Here is a 22,136-nt window from a genome sequence, read left to right as displayed (position 1 = left end):
CTTGATAATAAAACAATAGCTTTTCGTAGCACTACCCCAGCTTGAAACGCTACTTCTCGGTTAAATAAAAAACGTTCGTGGTACTACTCTGACTGGAAATGCAGCAATATCTAACCGCTTTTTTCAGCAATATCCTGAAAACTCAGCGTCATGTCTCAGTGCAAAACAGCCACTATTCATGGCCATCACCAGGTCAGCTCTTTAGAAATGTTAATATATGGAAGAAACCTACAAATATAGCGAATTTGTGGCTTGCAGAAATGTACAATGCAATCGGTTTCTTCTGGCAAATAGGATGTATAAGATCAGCTTTTAAGTTTGTTTTTTAATTTTTTTTAAATCTATTTAAAAATATCATAACATACCAAATGCCCTGGTAATATGTCAGGGAGGTATGAAAAAATAGATACCGCCCACTCCTATTTAATGGTAATTTCTGTAATAATTTGTGGCTATGTTAACGTATGCCCTCATGATCATCAGCCTTACTGTCAAGGTCAAAACTAAGCAGTAATGGCATTACTAATTGAGAGCAGAAATGGCGATTCAATTTACGCTAATTTACCAACTGATCTGCCAATATCGGCTGCAGCACACGTAGGTGGCACATTGCCTCTCTGCTGCACATTATTTTTGTCTTCCCCCTTCACAGATCAAGGGTACAGATGACTTTTGTCAGCCATCAGATGCTGTGTGGCAGATGTCACAGCATTTATTGTCACCATGATTTATTGGTTTAGAATGACCACAGCCACAGGGAAGAACACATCAAAAAGGCCAGGCGCCGTTGAAGAGGAGCCACTGAATGCCAACTCCTCCAACAACTTTTATCCCATCCCTCTCAGGACGGCACATTTTGCTTCTGGTTATTGTTTGGCCATCTGCTGTATTTCGAGCCTGTTTGACTATACACCGCTAAGCAAACATGGAGTGTGTGCCAAATACCGTCACCTTCCTTTTGCCCCTCTAATTCAACCCTACTGTGTTCCTTCAGTGAGATCAAGCGGTAATTCATTTGAGAAACTCATATGGCAGCGGTTCCACACTGAAATTCACCTGTTTTTGTTTGTCTTTTTCCCCCAGATTCCTTTACTGCCAACAATCTCTTCAAACTAAAACATGCGCACAGTAAATACATCGCCACAAAACTGCTTTCTTTTTTCCGGTTTAATCTGTTTTAACCTTTGACATCCACAGTTTCTTTATGGACACAACAAATATTATACATAGGAACATTAACTCGGGGTCTTCTGTTCACAATATGCGTTGAACAGTATGGTAAAGGACCAACTTAAAGAAACTATAAGTATTGTATCGGCCATGAAAAGCAAGTAATTATTGGTTGTGGGTATCAGCTGAAAAAATTCAAATTTTGCATCCCTAGTTTACACTGACTGTATGTCACCATGACTGTGATGTTTATCTTCACTGAAACTATTGCTTTTTATTAACTAAAAATAATCATGTATTAACAATTGCACTGGACATTAATTGTACACATAATACAATTAATTCAAAAAGATATCTTTGCAGTCATTATTTTGCTGATATAATACACATTTCTCAAGGCTGTATGTTAATTTAATTCTTGGGATAAACAGACGTAGATTTAATGCATCACTAACTCTAATATTTTCATCCACAGTGAAGTTAAATTAAACTTGGATTCATATTTATTCTCCCTAGAAGACCTCTATAGATGTAAAAAATAAGCTACATTAAATTCTGCCAAAGATAATTAAAGCTGCAGAGTGGAACTTCTCACAATTCAAATTGAGCTTGTAGCATCTTGCTTATTAAATTATTGGATTGCAATAAAAATACCAACAATTAACACAAATATGTCATTTAATGGTCAGAAAATCAGATAATACTGGAATTATTTTCTAGGATCTGTGTGTTTTCAGTAATTCATCTTATTCCAAACAAACAGACAAATAAATATTTTTTTAAAAATTAATCTTTCAACATATTTGCATTCCACTAAAACACTACTTCAAAGAACCGCATTATTTTTCAAGACAACACTTTAACCTCCAACAGAAAACCCTTGGGACAGGTCGATGAAGGATAGAGGCTGAACGGGAAGAGAAAATATTTTCTATTTCCTTCACTCAATCACATTTGAAATACATATTTCAAGTATGCATGAGGTCAACGCTAAAAAGCCAGTAATATCCAAGGAAGCACTGCAAGGAATATAAATAAAAGCTCCTCTAACATTGTTTCCGAGCCAGATTACCTTCGTTTCCCCTCCACCGCCGAAACCGTTTGCTGAATCATTCGGCTGAAATCATGAACGTGGCTTTCAAATACCTCTCAGCAAATGTTATTAACAGTAAAATTCAGTTTAACAAATTGTACAAATGCCTTGCTGCCACTTACAGTACCTCCACTAAATGAATTATGATAGCAAAGCGTTCCGCTGATGTTTCACCTTCAAGGCTGACCTTGTGATGGCTATTCTCTGCTGATGCTTGCCAGAGATAAAAGCTATGAGCCCTTCTCACCCCCCCCATGCCAAGGACACACGCATCATCGCTTTACTGGCCTATCTGCCCAGGTGATGCATGGCTCCTATAGCCAGTCAGTCTGAGGCAGTATTTATAACAAACTATGTGAGGCAGCAACCAACTCATCACCGTCGAGAGCTCAGAATCCTTGGTCTCCTGGTGCACTCGTATGGGCTTTGTTATATGCTGTATACAAAAAAATATTTTCAGCTATGGAAATGCAAATTAAATGTCAAAGGGAGCACAATATTTTAAAGATTATTAATTAAATTCAGCTAAAAGCAATTCTGCAATTTATTATTATTATGTTGGGTTTTTTTGGGGGAAATGTTTATTTAACTCTGTAACACAGTGTTACATTATCTGTAATAAATCAGGACACATTTTGGCTTTCAAAAACCCATTGAAGTTAAGAGACAGGATTCAGGCTGACAGAGTTATATCAATAGATCCTTTAGACCAATTTGTTGTAAGTGGTAACAAAGACACGGCGCACATTAGCGACAGAATAAAATCAAATGAACAGAAGGATGAATGCTCCTGAACCTGCCAAATGCAATTTTAAGAAGAAAGCAAGACAAAATCTACACTCTGGTGTCAGGAAAGGACATCCTGTGACTGGCGGGGATGTGAACAGCAAAGAACAGTCAATGCTTGAAATTCATTAGGTATCAGTGGGAGACAAAGCACTGACAGGTGTTTATGCAAATCATCTGCGAATGGATTCATCTCCCTAATGGGGAAAACAGCAGTCTCAGAATAATGCGAGGCATGTGGAAGTAAATGATAGTCCACTTGTGAAGTCATGAGCATATTGTAAGTCTTACACTTTGCTGTGGTGGAGAGACACAGCTGGAATTAATAACTATTGAGGGCTATGTGTTGTTTTATTCCAAGAACATATGGTGCATTTTTTACTGTGTTGCAGTTTGGAGAAGTTACTACATTTCCACAGATGCTATATAGATACTCAAGTTTTTCAAGCAGACATGAGGAAAAGTGAAGACATACAAGCGATAACAGCTAATAACAAAGGTTAACCCTTACAGACTGTTTGGCGTATTTTATGCACTTTTCATTTTTTAAGAATTTTGGCTGTGCTCATTCATATGACATTGATTTTGTCAAACTGTGTGTTTGTTTAATATTTGAATTAAACTCAATTAAAGTAGAAAATCATATCAATATTTTTTTTATCCCCTGATTTGAAAAGTGTAGAGTGGTATGGATGTGAGTATTGGACAATGCACAAAAACAATAATAATAATATAATAGTCTTGGCTTTGATAATCAAAACAAAACAAAACAAAAAAATCCACACAGCATGTAGTATAATGGCAATAATTCTAAAAAATCTAAAATCATAATGGCATCATGAGAAAAATCTGTTAAAATTCTGAAAATTCATGAATATTTAATATTTATGATTAAAACTGGTGTTGGCTACAAAAATAACTCAATTAAAGTAGAATATATTATTAATTTGTGTATTTTGTTTGCAGAGTGATACAAGTGTGTGTAAAGTACGCCCCATGGGTTAATCTTATCACTGCTGGTCATATTCAGTTGATGTGGTAAGTGTACAGCTGTTCTGTAAAACTGTAATAAGACACAGATGTGGTTTGTGCTTAATATATCAACATACTAATTTGTAATATACTAATACTAATTACAAGAATTATCACATTTATATAACACCAATCACACTTAATATTCGCCCCCAAGTGCTTGTCTGTCATTGTTTACCATGCACATGTTAGCATGCTATTATTTGCTAATTAGCTGTAAACACTATGTATACCTGAGGCTAATCCGACTACCGCAGGCTTTTGCAGGTATTTGATTAAATAAAAAATCACTGTATTTAACAAATGTAAAATTTAGACCTAGGATTGTTTAGTTATATATTATTTTGGTTCATCTTTTGGGGCACATCAGCATTCATCCATCCAGTAACTATTGAGATGTTACATTTAAAAATGCAAATTTCAACCTCTTGGTGGCACAAGAGGAAAAGTCAGGGGATTACCAAAATTCATACAGATTAGCATCTGGGGATCATGAATATCCATGTAAAATTTAATGGAAATTACTTTGATAGCTGTTGCGCTATTACAGTTTGGACAAAAGTGGTCAACTAACCGAGCATTCGCCACTGTGTCATTCCAAACCTTATTACCAAATGCAAGGTGGCGACTATGTGTTTGCCTAAATTTGCCTAAACATGCAAATCTGTGCATCAATAAGCCCAGAGATCCTTTCATTCATTCGTTCAGCGTAGAAATTTTTGACTTTTAACTTTATTGAATTTCTGAATTTTTTGCCCCAAGTTAATGACTTTTAAATCTCAGAACATATTTTGAGGGGTTTTTTTTAAATCTTTTTATTTTCTCATGAATTTACCACTTTAATCTCAGAGACAATCAGATTTTTTATTTGGTAAATTTATGACTTTAATCTCAGAAATATCGAGGTATCAGAATATTAACCACCTCCCTTGGCTCTTTATTTTTCCCTTCATATTTTTTACTTAAAATGGCCCTGATCTGCCGTCATACCATTTTGGGCGATATAAAAACAGTGACAGTGACATTTCACTTAAAAGAAAGAGGCATCACACTATTGGTTTGTGACTTGCTTTTTGAGAAGTTTCTTACTTTCAACTGGTATTATCCCAGTTATTTCTCATAGTGACATCAATTAACACACAGTCTGATAAATATTCAAAGTTCTTTTCATATCCTGTCATGGGAGAACAAAATGGAGACAGTGCACGAGGCTTACATCTTATTAATGACTCATTTACTTTGATCACAAGCTGTCATTACACTGTTTGTTTCTTTTATTTTGTGCCATTCAACATCTGCCAAGAGACTGTAAAAAATATGACAACGTTTAAGAAAAAAAAATCAAAGTTGCCACAACTGTGAACTGCTGAGTTTGATAACTGCCTGATATGCACATGCCAAAAAATGATTTGAATACTTAAGTGATTTATGAAAGGCTTAATTACATCGTCTACACTCTTGCTACTGTATCTGTCACATCCACAGCTGTTCCACAAACTTCAAAACAATGCATACTTTTTGCCTTGTTTATGTAACTTGTCTATGGGGGGCAAGTATGTTAATGCTGAGTCCTTGATATTCCAGTGGAGCCTCCCTATTTTTAGTGTGCACAGCATCTTCTTTGCACCGACTCGCTCTAATGAAATCTTTCTCTTTTTCATGTAGTGCAACCTGGGCTACACGGCCTTGAAATACAGATAGTGACATGTTTTTGACCAATAATACCTTGTAGATTCATGCCTGACAACAGTGATCTATAAAAAAAAAATCCAGACCATCTGTGAAAAAGACTTCAGTTCCTTTTGAGTTCCTTTATCATTTTAATGTTTCACCACATAGTTTAACAAGGTTTCCTGAACATAAATTCTTAATTTAAAGGAGTCTCCTCTGCCACTGGCAAGGACAAGTCAGTCAGCGCCTTAAAACATGAGAGCGGGGGAATTTAGCTTAACTTCTTTCAAAAACTTGGCAATGAGCAACTTAAGTGGAAATGACCCAGAAATTTGAAAGAAATTACTAAAAAGTACAAGAAAAGTGCCTGGGCTAAACATTAGCACAAAAAAGAAAAACAATCAAATAATAAATAACCAAAAAACAAACAAACACATTAACAAATAGGACAGCAATAAATAAAAATTAAATAAAACAAAACAGGAAAATGACATAAAGAAAAATGCTTTAAGATATAATTAAACCATAAAAAATATTTGAAATATATGACTTTGATAATTAGAAATCTGTAGTTCTCTGCAAAAATATCCATAGATTCTTAAAAAAATAAAATAATAATACACTAATTTCTTCTAATTTTTGGGACATTTCTTACCAAGTTGCCTATTGCCCTTTTCCAATGTTTTAAAAATAAATAATTTGCTTCAAAGGTTTAAAAAGTTGTGAGAGGTGTCTGAATGCAGCAAGAGAAAAGTGATGTCAATCCAATCGAATTAACCGGCCGCTGAATGTAACTTCATAATGAATGTTTTGACTTGAGAGTGTTGTATTTTTTTCTCATCTTGACCAGAATTTTCTCAAAATGTTGACCCACTCCTCCAGGGGCATTCAAACCCATCTGAAAAAGTATCATTAATTTGGACATAAATAGAGCTGGAATAACAAAATTGTCCAAACTGCAATTTAGAAAACGACCAAGAGTAAAATCACAGCATAATTATAACCGCAGGTCATGTAACGGTTAAAGATTGACAGAAAAATATCGGCAGCTTCATTTCACAGTATCAGTCAAACGCAATGAGAACACATCAGACTGAGAAGGCAGTTCCTTCAATGGACTCATTCAGTGAAGTCAGTGTGGGGAGAAATGTGTTTTTGCCACCGAGTCACTTCACTAATCAAATCAGAATCAGTGATTTCGGAGCGGAGAGGAGTCGGTGCTTACCAAATGATTATGGTCAATAAACTGTGGGTATATTTAGCTTGCATCTACATACCCTCCTCGCCCCCTCTCCCTCCTTTGCTCCCGCTCTCTATGATCTTGTTTGTCTCTCAGTGCTTGGCTAATTTTGCACTTGGATGTAACTTCGGCTCACAGGAGAATGCTCCTCGTTTGCATAATCTGGTTTCTAGGGCTACAGTTGTAATACAGCTGCAGTCAAGAAATGCCATGAGGAGTCAACCCCCAGAGTGATGCAGTGCAAATTAAGTGTCCGCTGATTCCACATCCATTCAAACGCAATGGATTCTTTCAACAGTACATAAAAGAGAACATTGAGTACAATCCCCTACAAAGTGAATGAAAGTGAACGGCTGATATGACAAATGCAGGGCTGAGGGTAAATATGCAAAGCTAGCATGATACACCTTAAAAGAACAAACTGTGAAAGGCCAAGTCAACATATTGACTGAGCAAACTGCATTCTGTATAGATTTTAGAGGAGCACGGAGTACAGTGGAACTGGTAAAAGTCTCCGAGTCAAAGGGTTAAAGGAGAAATCAGTGAGTTAAGGAGGAGCACATAGCTGTCAGTTGACCTCTGAACACGCTGGCTGGCTTTGCTTTGACCCGGGATCGATCCTGTGCTGGCCAGTTAACTCTTGGCCTCTCAGCCTCACACCACTCTGCCGCTCCCACAGAAGTGAGGTGATGTGTACGGACAACCCCCGACTTCAACAACTCTTTGGAAACCGTTCCAAACCGACACAGTGAAATGTCTGCTATTTGTCTGGCTGGTGTGTCAAAAGGTGTTTCCTTTGTGTGTATTTTTTTCTGGAATCACAACATCTGTTTTCGTAAAAGCCGAGTATAACAACCAGTTGCATTTGATTAGTGATTGAGGTTTGTCTCGAGTGAAGTCCCAGCAGCTCTTTAAGCTCTACTGTAAATTTATAACTTAAATGTTACAAAGGGCAACAATTCTTCATGTTCTGCAACCATTTCAACCATTGCTCACAAATTGTTAAAAAAAATCAACATTTTGTGTTTCTTTTTATATATTTTTAAAATCCAACTCTCCAATATTCTATCAATAACCTTTTGTTTGCAAGCACAAAACAACACCTTATAAACAACAGCTGCACAAATACCACGCAACAAACAATGCAGCAAACCTTCTCACTCACCCTCCACATCTTCTGTACAAAACAAAAAGTATAATCCCTCTTAAAATGCTCCTAAATAAACAGTTCAGAATTTTGAAAATAATATTCATTTGCTTTCTTGCTGAGAATTTAATGATAAGATTAATACCACTCTTGAATCTGTCCATAATGAAGCTAGTGCCAGGAGGCTGTTAGCTTGGCTTAGCATGAAAACCAGAAACAAAGGGAAATAGCAAGACTTGTTTCACCAAACAGTGAACAAAAGCTGCCAACTAGAACCTCTAAAGCTCTAAAATGAACATGTTCTGTGTTTTTTTTTTGAGTGTATAAATATGAGTGACAGTTTTAAAGGGAGATATGTGCCCAGGAGTTTCCTGGTAACTTTGAGGAAACTTTGTTGGTTGCCTGGCAATCTCATGATGACGACAGTCTGGCACACGACTCCAGTCAATCTCTATTCCTGTCTAATGGGACCAAAGTGCTGTACTTTGCAATGACTATTTTCTGCCCCTATGTGCTGTGTAATGCAGTATGCACAGTTCACCTCAGCAACCAGAGACTATCATCTTTAGAATTACTACATGCCTCTTGTTGGTCTTAAACTAAAAGCTCTCCTGCCTGGGCACTCCATTTTAGAGGACAGACTATTGTCTGCGGATTTGGAGTTGAGTCAAATTCTTTCCATCTCTTTATAATAGACTTAAATACACCCTCAGGGTAAATTTAGGGTTTTGTGAGTATCCTTATGTCACTCCCTCTTGCTGCTTTTAGCTCAGATGTTTGCAGTTGGCTATGATTCCCTGTTGTTTTGTTGGTGGCAAATGTACAGTAGGATGAACATTTGGACCTTCAGCTACAGAAGATTTTCATTTATAGACCTTTATTAACCTTAACTGTTAACAACTGAAATCTATTTGGGTAGATTAGTTTCTTCAAACACTCTCTCATGCTTTCTACGTCTTGTTTGTCCATTCACACTTGCACGTCTCAGTGTGTTAGGTTTTAGTGAGTGTGCAGATGGCTGAACAGACCAATCTGAGCTCGGATTTCTCTGTGGCACACTAGAAAGGTCCGGGAGGATGTAGAGATCTGAGGTGCAGCCACAAGTCCTCAACAATGCGCAAAGAACCTGAGAGTGAGATTTTGACAACCTCACTCTCTTGACCGGCCTTATCTGTGCTTAGTGGTAAGGCATATTAAATATGACTGGAGGTGGTCCTGGTTGCAGTGGATGCTCTAAACACCCTTAGGTGGAATTTCCTCCAATGCCCTGACTCAGACAAGCTGAGCTTTCCGGGTTAGTTAACTGCCGCCCAGGGTTCGGCATTGGCAGCTGCTGACTGTACAGACTCACCAGGAATATTGAGACTGGTGTGCACCTACGGTAGCAGCTAGAGGGTCTGGCCCAGATGGAAGAAGCCTCATGTAAAACTAGCTGGTCAGACAATCATGCATCTCATGCACTGTTCAAGTATACCTACAAAAGTAATGCACCAGATTTAATGCATAACCTATGTTATCATAAACCACTAATCTGTGAATAACCCACCAAAGCAGGAAGCCTGCCAATGCGCTGACAAGAGTAACAAAGGAAGTAGTATAATGTTTGAAATATTTATTTTCAAAAGTCCACATAAGGGAGGTAGAGGTGGTGGATGGATCAAACAAACTTAGCATTTTCTCCCAGAAAACTGCAGTTCAAAACCAAGTGGACTTGAGTTGTATGTTGTTACACTGTGTTTGCCCAGTGTGTGTGTGTGTGTGATGCACAAATACAAAACTTTACATTACGTATATAACAGGAGGAAAACCTTCATGCGGTGCGCTTTCATTAGATATCAAACAAACTGTTGTATGAGGATATGCTGAGTAAAGCAATGTCTTGGCAAGAATCTGGCAGTAAGATACATATTTTGATAACTGGGGTACAATTCAATATCTTAATTTTATATATATTATGCTATATTGCAATATAAGGCAATACATTGCAATTTTGTAAAAAACTGTTATAGGAAAACTGTCCTATCATAAATGCATTAAAAAAAGTTACCAGGTCAATGTAACATCCAGCATCATAGAATTACTTTTTGTGCTTTTTGTGCTTTTGTTTAGATAAATGATTGAAGAAAATGAAAAACCGTAACCAACTTCAAATTGAGACCCATTGAAGTATCACAAAACATAATATTGCAGTACTGAAATGTTTCAATGTTTTCTCACCCCCCCCCCCCATTCTTATACTGTCTTAAACAAGCTTATGTTTTTGCCCAACTGTCCAACAGTGTAGTTTCAGCGAAAGCCGCATGAGTATTTCTCAGTTTTTGTGTCATTTCATATTTTCTTGACTGCCGTTACATTTCATCATGCTAATTAAATCAATTGTTATGGGATGTCAAAAGGATTTCGGTGCGTGGTAAAATCCTGAAATTATTACTTAATAGGGTATTAAAGAGTGTAGCAAATAATTGTCATCTTAACAAATATTAATGGTAGTTGTGACACCAAAGACTTATTTATGTCCAACAACAGACTGAGAGCTAAAATGAGATGTACCATCTGCATCAGGCTGTCAAAAAAAGTTGTCATTTCCTCTGTGATAAAAGGAAGAACTACAACGTTTACTGACAAAGGAGACAGTGAAGAAATAGCCACACTGTATTTCTAAGAGGCGAAAATAAATAAATGAATGAATAAATATAGATATACTTTTCAAAGACTGAGTCAGTGGGGTCATCGCATGAGGCAGGATAGAAGGTAGTGCTCTTGGAAAATGTTGAAAGACAATGAACCTTACTATACCTAACTATCAATCATTCATTTCTTGCCTCCAGCTCTAGAGAAGGGAAACACAAACATTTTCTACAGCTGTAGTTTTACCTTTCATTTCACTGTATGCCTGTGAGTCTGTAGTGTGGCTGATATACTGAGGCTTTCTCAACAGGCAGTTTACCAGAAAATGTTCAAAGGTAACCCCCCCATCGCTTGATGTGTTATATTACATTAATAACACCTCTGTCTCATGGGTGGCGGAAGCTTGACAGCTTTCTGGTCCCAGGTTGCCCACACCAAGCTGCTCCTGTTTTGGGCTGAAAGGCCCAGCAGGAGGAAGTCAGACAGCAGGAGTTATGACTATCACCAGGCGCCACACATGAGTCTGTCTGGTGGCTTACCTGATGTTTAGCTAACTTTCTTTCAAATTAAAAGACGCACAAATGTGTCAGTCATGATTTATTTCACCCAGAGAACAGCTTTATTATGACAAAGTCACCCCATTGCTTTGTACAAACACACTTTGAATGATTATTTTATTGGTAAAGTTTTTGCAATGTAAGTTAAAGGGCAATGATCATTATATTATTTTTTTTAAAATTATTATTCATTGTTAAGTTTTTTACAAGTAATGTTCCTTATGTATTAAAATCTGAAAATTCAAATTTTGGTGGAAGTACATAATGTATATGTGAAAAGGCTTCTTTTCCAAGTCCTTATAAACTTGCCCACCAAATGTGCTTCTCCATAATTGATTAAGCATTCTTGAAGGATTGTGTGTTACGCTCTGGGTTTGGAGGAGCAAACTGAAGAATCGAGATGAAAGCTTAGCAGTCTCCATGGCCGTGGTTGTGAGAGTTACACATTCCTACGAACAAACTCATTAAAGCAGCTGTAGACCGAAAACGCCTGTGCTCTGCGAGGTGAAATAGTTGTTTCTGTAAATGGAGTCTGGTGACTTCGAAGAGAAGAATATAGGTGTTTCAGCTCCATGACAGAAAGGGCTTTCTGACAGCAAGTTAAGTCATGAAAATATTCCAAATATTGTTTACACTAAACCTGATAGAGATTATTTTAGGTGGCTAAAATATGGTTTACTGCTCTGCCCATCCACAGGCACAAGACACCTTTGACCGAAACAGTAATTTTACCTCACAAAACACATGAATTTTCTGCTCCACTGCTGCCTCTGAATGGATAGTTTGTTTATGTTATTGTGTTACTTTCTGAAGCAGACTTACATGGCATCAATAGCAGAGCATCAAATGGTTTCTGTGCTCCCGTAGTCCTGTCTGATTCTCCAGACTGAGAGCGTGCCGACCACAATCTGCTGTACATCCAAGATGGGTCTATTAATGCGTTAAAATCTAAATAAATATTATATGAAATACAGTGTATAAACACTGTTCTATATTATATTGAATCTCAATGTGTCTTCACCTTTTACAAGAAAGGTTTGATAACACCATTTCCACCTCCAAGCTCTGATCCAAGCTAATACTTCCCCCACTCTCTGCGCTGACACTGTCAGCGACCTGCAGGTGGGAGGGTTGAGGGAAGGGAGGGCATCAGAGCAGTAAGTTACACCACTATTTCTTGCTAACAGCTGTGTGGGTAGATAACTAAGTGGGTTACTAAGCAAAGTGGTGTTTTAAACATCGCCTGCTATACATTAGCACATGCACCATGTTTACATTAGCAGTTTAGTGTCATAGCATGCAAACACCACTCAACACAAGAAACCAAATACAGCCGAAGCCGATGGAACTGTCATTAGTCAGGTTGTTTTTTTGCATAAGGTGTTTAAAATAATGATGTAGCTATCATGATGTCACTAACTGGTTTGCCGACTGCAGTTTCGAGCCTCAAGTTTGGCATTTCGGCAGTTGCAATCTTGGGTTTTTCAGAGCTGACCTTTTTTGGACCAGACAGTGGAGCTTCAGATACGTGTGAAAGACTCGAGCAACACCACGAGACATTCATAGGCTGTTCCATGAACTGCAGTATTTAGTACTTTCACATTGTCTTTATCTCTCAGACCTGGAGGTTGCCACTTGGTATTTTGTCAGAAAACCCAGTTTTTAACTAAAACTTAAACAAAAATTAAACTTAAAATTTTGTTCATCATGGTGTTATATCATAATTAAAAGGGTCAGTTATTATGCTTCATCTTGTGGGTTACAGAGCTCCATCTCATAGCTGACCTTCCACATACTGTACAAAACATCTGCCTGCCTCACAGAGGAGGAGTCATGGGCTCTCCCAAGTCATCAGGATTCATCGCTTAGTCATCATGGATATTATATGTTTTAGCAAAAGGATGGTTGCTTTTAATTAGCACCGGTTCTATGTTTGGGCTGATGGCGAGGGAGAAACAAAACTCTACTGGCAAAAATGTGCGTTTTTGGATTGAATGGAAACCAGACATTCAGGTGTGGGATATTGTCATAGCTCACCTTTGCTAGGGATTGAAAACTCTACAGCAGCTGTGTTTTTTATCTTCTGGCAAAGCGTAAATCAATGACTAAATGGTGACAAAAACAGTGTTTCTTAAACATTCCTGCAGCCGCACAGTCTGTTGACTGAAAGTAAGGTAAATTGCCTGAATCCAGAGACTTTTATGAAACAAATATTTCAGGCACATCATTTTTTATTAACATTTCTTATGATTTTGTTTCCTGTACTTTGCTTAAAGCCCAAGGCTCCTGCCGATAAACTACACAGTCTGCTTTGACATCAAACAACGATGGGTGTGGAGTATACTGAAAGTTCATCCTATTGTCATTAAAAAAAAAAATCTCCTTGGGAGATAAGCCATGTTGATGATAATTACACACATTAATCTTGTGTTACCCGTCTGCTCGCTAATCAGTTTGTCAAAGTCAGCCAGGATTTTCATTCCAGATAGAGCAGTGCCTCCAGTCTACCATTTTTGTTTTTATTCTTCTTGGCTTGCAGGATCTTACCAGAGGCAACCGAGGGGAAGAGCCTGCCAAGTTGAGAGGGGGGTTTGGCACCAGCCATGGGAGTGAGAGTCATAGTTGTTGAGACACTGCTTAATTTTAGCTGTTCTGGCACCTTCCTCCCCTTTGTAACAGTGCCAAAAGGTGGCATGATGAGATACAAACTTACAACACTTCATCAATATATAATTGATTAGTCTACAGTTGGGTCGGGATTTAGTTCAAGCTCTGGGCAAACAGCCCATCTATTATGGCTTCTGTTAATTTTCTTTAAGTTCCTTTGTCACAAAAGCACACAGCCCATGAATGTGTGTTTGTTCCGGCATCCTATAATCTGATCACGACTTGTTAGAGTCATGCCATAGTTTAAAGGTAGTGCATTTTAATATGCGGTATGTTCAAGTCCACATTTATTTATTACAATTTAACAGATTTAAGCGCTTGGCATCCAACTAAATCCCATGTACTGTAATATGGACTGTCCTGTTTTCTTTCTTTTATTACCATCTCTAGCATTCGCTCCAGAACATATGAAAAAACTGCTATATGTGAACATCCAATCCCATTAATCCCAGTGTTTTTTCACCTGTCCAAGCAAGCCACCGTATATTTGTGAACAATTTTAAATTTAAAGGGACAGCTGATGCGCAATCAAAAATACACACTTGCCCACACACACTGTAGTGTTATTTATCAATCTGCATTGTTTCGGTGTGAGTTGCCAATTATTCGAGATACCGGCCGTAGAGATGCCTGCCTGCTCTCCAATATAATTGAACTAGATGGCGTTCAGCTTCTGGTGCTCAAAGTGCCAAAAATAATAAATAAATAAAATACATTTGAAAAACTCAATAAATGATAATCCACAGACAGTGTTGTGAGCAGTTTCATGTAGTAACCATTTAATATTTGTTAACTACACCCAACAATCACATCACTGCGAAGAAAGAAGCGTGCATGTGCTTATGGTCAAGATTGATGAAAAGAACTACAGGTAAGAGGAAAAAATATGTATACTGGATTTTGGGGGTAAACTATACCTTTAAACATGTTTTAACTGATTGTTTTGGCTACATGGGGGCAGGAGGGACATGCAATGAACACAACACTGACACAATTTCACCCCTTAAGTTGTTAATGCAAACTTGTTAGCAAACAGCAGCTTATTTGGCGTGCCAAATTTGTATTGATTTGTGTTCATATGTATGTATTATGTATATAGTGTGTGGGTGTTTTATGTAGGATTTATTTTCAGTCTTCTCACTGCTCCACTATTTTTATCAGATAGTCTGTAACTTTACCTGTGTGCATACAATGGCCTTTAAGAGAGAGCTATAAAATCAAAGATGCTGAAAGTCTCTCTGGAGCTACAGCAGGGTGATAATCCTCTGTGGGTTTGCTGCTGCAAGCGACACCTCTCACAAAGCCATTTAACCCATTGTTCACGCAAAAATACTAATTACAACAGCATTAAATATACAACTCCAATCATGCTTGGTGTGATCACACCTTTTGTGTAGGGTGTTTACACATACTGCTATTAAATCCTTGCATCCTGATGGATACCAATTAACACATACATGGAGCAGCAGTAAGCACACTGGGGTTCAGCACAGTGAGAGAATGTGCACCGTAGACCTGTGATCAGAACAAAAAGGAAAATAAATAAAAAAATATAATCCCCTTTTAATATTCTCCCCCTAGCTCCATTTCAAGCATTTAGATATTAGCCCCATCTGAGAAATCTAATAATGCAATTTTATTATGTGTCTCTCTCAAGGACATACACCGTTGATGGACACACGCTGGCTACTGCGCCTTTGACCTTTCAGTGATGGGAAAGTATAACTACTGGGTCACCCTGTGTTACCTTCAACAAGGGCTTTTTATTCAAATAGTACATTTGCATGATATGAAACAGTAGGTTATAAGATAAATATTGCTTTGTTGTATTTAATGTCCCCAACACAGGCTGAACCTGTCAAGTAAGCTTAATGGCATTATTACTGCCACAGTCAAGCGCTTTATTCCTACTTTTCTGCAAAACATCAGATCACTGTGGTGTGGAGGTTAGAGGATATATCTTATAAACTGAATATACATAACAACCAATGAAGAGAGAGAGGATCATGTATAAAGCCTGTATAACTTTGGTACTGAGTAGATACCAAAATCCAGAAAGCAGGTGGACAAAGAAATCTTGGAATATATTAATATACCATTCAGTTCAGCATTGCACCACACTGTCGGAGTGTAGACTATACTCTTGGCACAGGTGGAGCAGTAGAATGAAAGGTGCAGTACAGTTGAAACTTCATCATTCATTGTACTAGGCCTTGCACTCCTCTTGTCTGTCAATCTGATCTAATCGCTCTAACTGCAACCTCTGATCAATTATCCACCTCACACCTCAAAGTCTACAAAAGTCTACAAAATGCTGCAATGGCATTGCATAGGCCTTATAAATTTCTGGTACTGTGGCATGTCCAGTAGAAATGCAGGAAGTCGAAAAGTACATTACAGAAAATGATGTCCAAAAATGACAGATAAGACTGAAATATAATGAAAACCAAGTTGCAAACTGTATACGACATATATACATTCAATTATGGAATATCTTGCACATTGGAACATAATGATTACTAGCAGTGAATATGAAAACAGTATGTACCAAATTAAAAGGGTTTAGTTTAGAGCCATGTATTTTCTAGAAAACTGGCTCAAAATAGAATTAATGACAATGTGCTTTGGAGAAGATGTCAAACAAGCAGCACATAGTCAGTTGCATAATATGTTTACGTCTAGTCGTTTGCTATATTGAGTCTGCATTGTAATTCTTAGCAAGAAGGAGAAAAAAACACAACAGGAATCTAATAACTCTCAGAGAAACAACAGTAGCCCCGTTGAGCTGCTGCCTTGTGTTTTAATTTGGGATGTTTACGTTGTGTTTAAAATCGTTCCTTCTGGGAAACAATCAATGATGCAGCAAATAGTGAATAATGATTACTGATGCTAAAAAGACGTATGAGGAGTATCCTCTGGCAAAACAGAGCCAGATTTCCATTCCTCATGAGCACAACCAGCACGAAAGCCCACAAACTGAATCAGAAGCACTAAAGCCAAATGTTTTATCTTTACTGTGTAAAGACAGATATTATTAAGTGATGCTTCGGGGTAAAATGTGTTTGATTACACCAAACCAACTTCAAGCTTTAAAGGGTCAGAACCTTTAAAGGGTTTGGATTTTCTCACCCAAGGCCTTTTGAATTACTCACCCTTAGCACTCTGAATGCATGGAGGTTAAGCCCCGATCAATAATTCCTATTTCAAGCATAGACTGCCACTTAAGGTTAGATGCTGGGTCGTAAGCAATGTATACTGAGGTTATGTGCATGGCTGCTTCCAGACAGCCCATACCCCCCAAGTTGTATGTGTACAACAACGTTATGGCAAAGGGCAACCACACATATTCTTGCTACTGGTACTGCAACAAAAAATAGTGGTGATCACCAAATTCATGTCAGCATGTTTCTGAACATCCTGTCTCAGAGAATATCATGTTTATTTCCATCATCGACAGCTGTCTCCTGGGTGAAAGTTCTGAGTTTGTTTGACCCATGAACCAACCCTCTCTCTCCCTTTGTGTACTTTTTCGGTGTTAGTATGACCTCATTGTTGCAGATGGGTTTACATTTAAGTTAGCTGAAAGCTCAGTACATCTCCTAGAGAAGCCAAAGGTGTCCTGTGTGAAGGGATCAGAAACCCTTTGATGGTCGAGTTGTTCAGTTGACGGGATTTATACATACTGTGTATCATTTGCGTACACTGTTATGTGAGAAAACTGTGAATAATTCACAGGGAAACGAATTACAGATAATTGATGTATTTAGCAGCTCCTAATGTATATAGTGGCAGCCAAAAAAGAAAGAGCTTAAACTCTCTTATATTTATCTGTAGAATAAAAACTTGAATGTGACATGAGATTATAATTGGTTTATATTTATAATTAGTGTGTGTTTCTTGGCTGGTGATTGAAAAATGTTGTTTTTGTCAACACGGCTTCTCTGTGGTTTGTTGTGGTAAGCCAGCCCCGTCACGCCTGCACGTTGGTGCATGTGTGTTTCACACTGGCTAGGTCAGCATAATAGCTTTGCACTGCACTCATCTGGGGCTTATTGCTCTTTTACACCGTTAGCTCTGTCAGCACTGTTGCCCCTGTTTAGTGCTGTTTATGGTTAATTGGTAGCACCAGCTCAGCCTCCTCCATACTGAGAACTTTGTCCTGACAACTTATACTCTGACTTTTTGCATATTGGGGCCCTTGTACATCTCTGTGGTTTGCACAAAAGTACAATGCCACCATTTACTCTGGTGACAGTGTTGATGCATTGTATGGTCTCATGATGGAATGTAAAAGTCAATAAACAACTGCTTAATTATACACATAAAGCTTCCAAAATGAAAAAAAGTCAATACTTCCTCTTTGTTGTAATGTATGTGTCTACTGCGTGCCATACAACACTTTCATCATTCTGGTGTACTGTGTTGAAAGTGATACTTCAATTGAAATATTTTTTTAGCAATATTTCAGAGTTTCTAACATAATCAGCTCAATCCCTTTATATTTCTGCCGCAGATCACATCAGAAGAACTGGTGACAAGTAAGAGCAGCGCAATGAAAGAAGTGGGACACTGGAAGAGTTCCTGTACACAAGTTACTGCAGAGCGCGTGTTCCCAATAGACCCGCAATTAATTATGTTGCAACTCTGCTGCATCAGAAGTGCAGACAGTTCATTCTTTAATGGTAATTAGTGGTTTATTTTATTGTAAGAAGAATCTCTAAAGAATTCACACATGCAGCCTTCTTTGTTTTCTTGGGTCACAGATCATCAGATTATTACTGAAACTTTTGTTAACAGCAGTGTTATCACATATCTCCACATGCTCGTAAAATATTGGAGTTTGATCTGTACTCAGTTCTAAAAATCATGTTATTTATAGAGCACATTCAAACAACAGCGATGTTGATCAAAGTGCTTTACAAAAAGTTGCCAATTATACTGAAATAAAAACACAAATAATTATAAAAATCAGTCAATTAATAAATGAAAGCTTGAATTAACAGTACTGAGCACATCAGTTATAATGTGCAGAGAACCGTTTGATAATAAATAGTGTAGCCAGGCAGAAAGAAACAGATGGGATTATAAGTGTTTTAAAGGTCACGGTTGAAAGGAAAGATCTAATAAGGAGATCCAAACTATTCCAAAATTTAGTTGCAACAATCTATTACACTGTCTCCTTTTGCACACCACAAAGCAGTTGTAAAAAGACCAAAATCTGCTCTCTCCAATGTAAAACACAAGTTAAGAATACTCAATCATTTAACAACTCAGAGATTAAGAGAAATTAGATTTAATCACTCCAAAAATATTTGGTGACAACAAAGACACCCAATGGAAAGCTCTGTAAACAACAATGATTAGCTTCAATAGACTGAAATTTCAGCACAAGTTGAAGTGACTGCTACTGCTGTTTATAGAGGGCTAGGAACTTTTGAATCTGGGATTTTATATTTCTAAACTTGAGCAAGCAACTGTTATCTGTAACCAGACACACCAAACCAAACAAAGAACAAGTAGCCACAAAGATCGACCGTTGTGTCACCTTGCATCGCTTATGCTCAGTCAAAAAGCAGCACTTTATATATAAAATATTTCATATATGACAACACGGCAAACTATTCGGAGTGAGAGGAAATAGCCCTTTATACCAGCAGACGGCGGAAGTCTGACCAACATGCAGACTCAAGACACTGTGGTCATGGGCACTGATGACTTAAAAAAGACGCTGGGTGCAACACTTTCATTGGGAATGTAAAAAAAAAAAAAAAAAAACACTGTCATTCAGAAGAAAACCCCAAGCTACCTAGACACTGGATCTAGTAAGGCAGCCCTCAAAGTGCCGAATTTCTCAACAAAAGTACAATTATTCCATGTGTATTACTCATTTTAGGGCTGCATATAAATTCTATTTTTTGTATTTTAATTGTTATATTTTCCTACATTTATGTTTCTTGAATTTTGCAATACTTGATTATAAGTTTTAAAAAAAATTAAATCTCCTTCTACGTTCATGTTATGCAGCAATACACCAAAGCAAATTCCTTGTATGTGAAAGCCTACTTGACAACAAACTGCCTTCTGATTGTAATTATAGAGAGCAACAAATAACCTGAGTCACCTAAGAACTAAACTGACATTTACACCCCCCCCCCGTCTCCTCTTGTTATGTCTCAGACTTAGTTTTGAGCTTACTCGCAGGTGGTAATCCGATGTAGATGCAGTTTTTCCTTTTTAAATACTGACATTTAAAAAAAAAAAAAAAAGTATATTTTCAAATTTATGGTTTCTGTCTATGCGAGGATTAACATTTTTTTTTCTTTGTTTGGCCTCTGACATGCTTAAGCCTGAACTCCGTAAGTTACTGTCCAAAATGAAAATGAAATGCCAGGCAGAATCCACAGTAAAAATCAAACAAACCTGGGCTTGTTGTCCACACGTTTCATATTGATCAGCCAAGTCAGAGGCTATACTGTTTTATTTTCTAAAATGTGATCATCTCCTCTGAACTTGTTAAAAGTTGTTGATCCTGTGCAGCTTCGAATCTACAAACCACATCATCGTGAATGACATGTAAATAGGAAAATAATGCTGGAATAAAGTGGGAAAGAGAAGTCAAAGCTGGTCGCTGTTTGATGTTCATAAGCACCTAATCACTGTGTTACAGAAACAAGGTATCTAGGCAACCAATATAAAGACAAAAAGAAAATGCCAGTGGTGTTATTACGGTTTAGACGGGCAGAATGTAAGAATACGTTTTGGTTAATTGAACATAGTCCACACAGTAATGTTGTGATTTGGGCTTTCGTTCTACTTTAAGGTTCTGCAGATTTTTGGGAAATGAACTGTCAGTGAAAAATGCTGTATACATGGTACAGGTTTAAATTAAACATTGGAAGGTTTATTTTCAATTTGCAAATACGAAATGTGCAATAAGAAGTTGCCAATCTTGTCAAAATGAAAAATTACCCTCAGTGTGAGGAATGATTGAGGTACCAAAATATCACAAATCGATGTTATTCTGGCTAGGGACTGTTAGTTATTTATGAGAGAGGAGGGGGCTGGCGCACAATGGGGGAGACAATTTTAATATTTATTTAAGCACTGGGGAGATGGGAAGGGACATTTAATCTCATATAATTAAATTTTGTTACAAAGCATCAGAACCCCAAAACCTGCAAGTGGGTTTGACATAGTGATGCCAGTTTTGGTTGGTCGTGCTTTTGGAAGGTCAGTACTCATCAAGTACCTAACAGGGTGTTTTTTTTAAATGAAAAAATACCTAAAATACAAAAATGCCATTCATTTTAGTCTGTCGTCGTGTAGGAGCTCATTCAGCGACCAGATGGCAATGCTGTCCCTGAGGCAGAGTGTGTTGCTGCCGGAACATTATGCTAACCCTGAAACTGGAGAGTAACAAAATTAGCATTTAGACCGACATACGTAACCCCTCAAAACAATTCTTGGCAGTCCACCAACTGAGATTTCACCGCTGACATCCTTTAGTTTGAGTGGCATGTTTTCTTTAAAAAAATCTCCAAAATGACACCATTTAACATAGGCAGAAACTGTGAGATATGTTTGTTTTTTTACGGTAGAGGAAGGGTTATGCTTTCGTCCACAGTCCAGCAGGTATGCTCAGGGGAAAAAAAGGGCTTATTGCAGCTCCGGAGAGGGAGATATATAATAATGATAATAATAATAATATTTTATTTGATTTTTTTTGAAAGTCACACCCCAGCCTCCCCATAATCTGATAAATTAGGTACAGTCCCTAGTTACTTTTGCTATTATACATGTGATACAGATGTTTGTTCTGATTTTCTAATCTAAATTAATTTGGCAAAACTATTATAACCTAATTAAAGTGAAAGCTAAAATGGTAAACAATAGATTTTGGCCCTATTATATTGCTGTGGTATTAGTTGTGACAACTCATTCAAACAAGGATGTGTGACAGGAAGATATTTAAATTTAGTGGGTTTTTTTTAACAGTTTCTATGTGCTCGGATGGTCCGGCCTGGAATTTTTTAATCAGACTCAACTCTGTTAACTCAACTCCTGCTGGACTGGTGGAGGCTTCAGATGTATTCAGAGAAAGCAGTAAAACACGCAAAATAAAATCAGCTCACTGGGGTTGTAAAA

The sequence above is a fragment of the Plectropomus leopardus genome, chromosome 21 (assembly GCF_026936395.1).
Source record: "Plectropomus leopardus strain MGB_pleo_1.0 chromosome 21, ASM2693639v1, whole genome shotgun sequence".
Taxonomy (NCBI): Eukaryota; Metazoa; Chordata; class Actinopteri; order Perciformes; family Serranidae; genus Plectropomus; species Plectropomus leopardus.
This window is presented reverse-complemented; position numbering follows the sequence as displayed.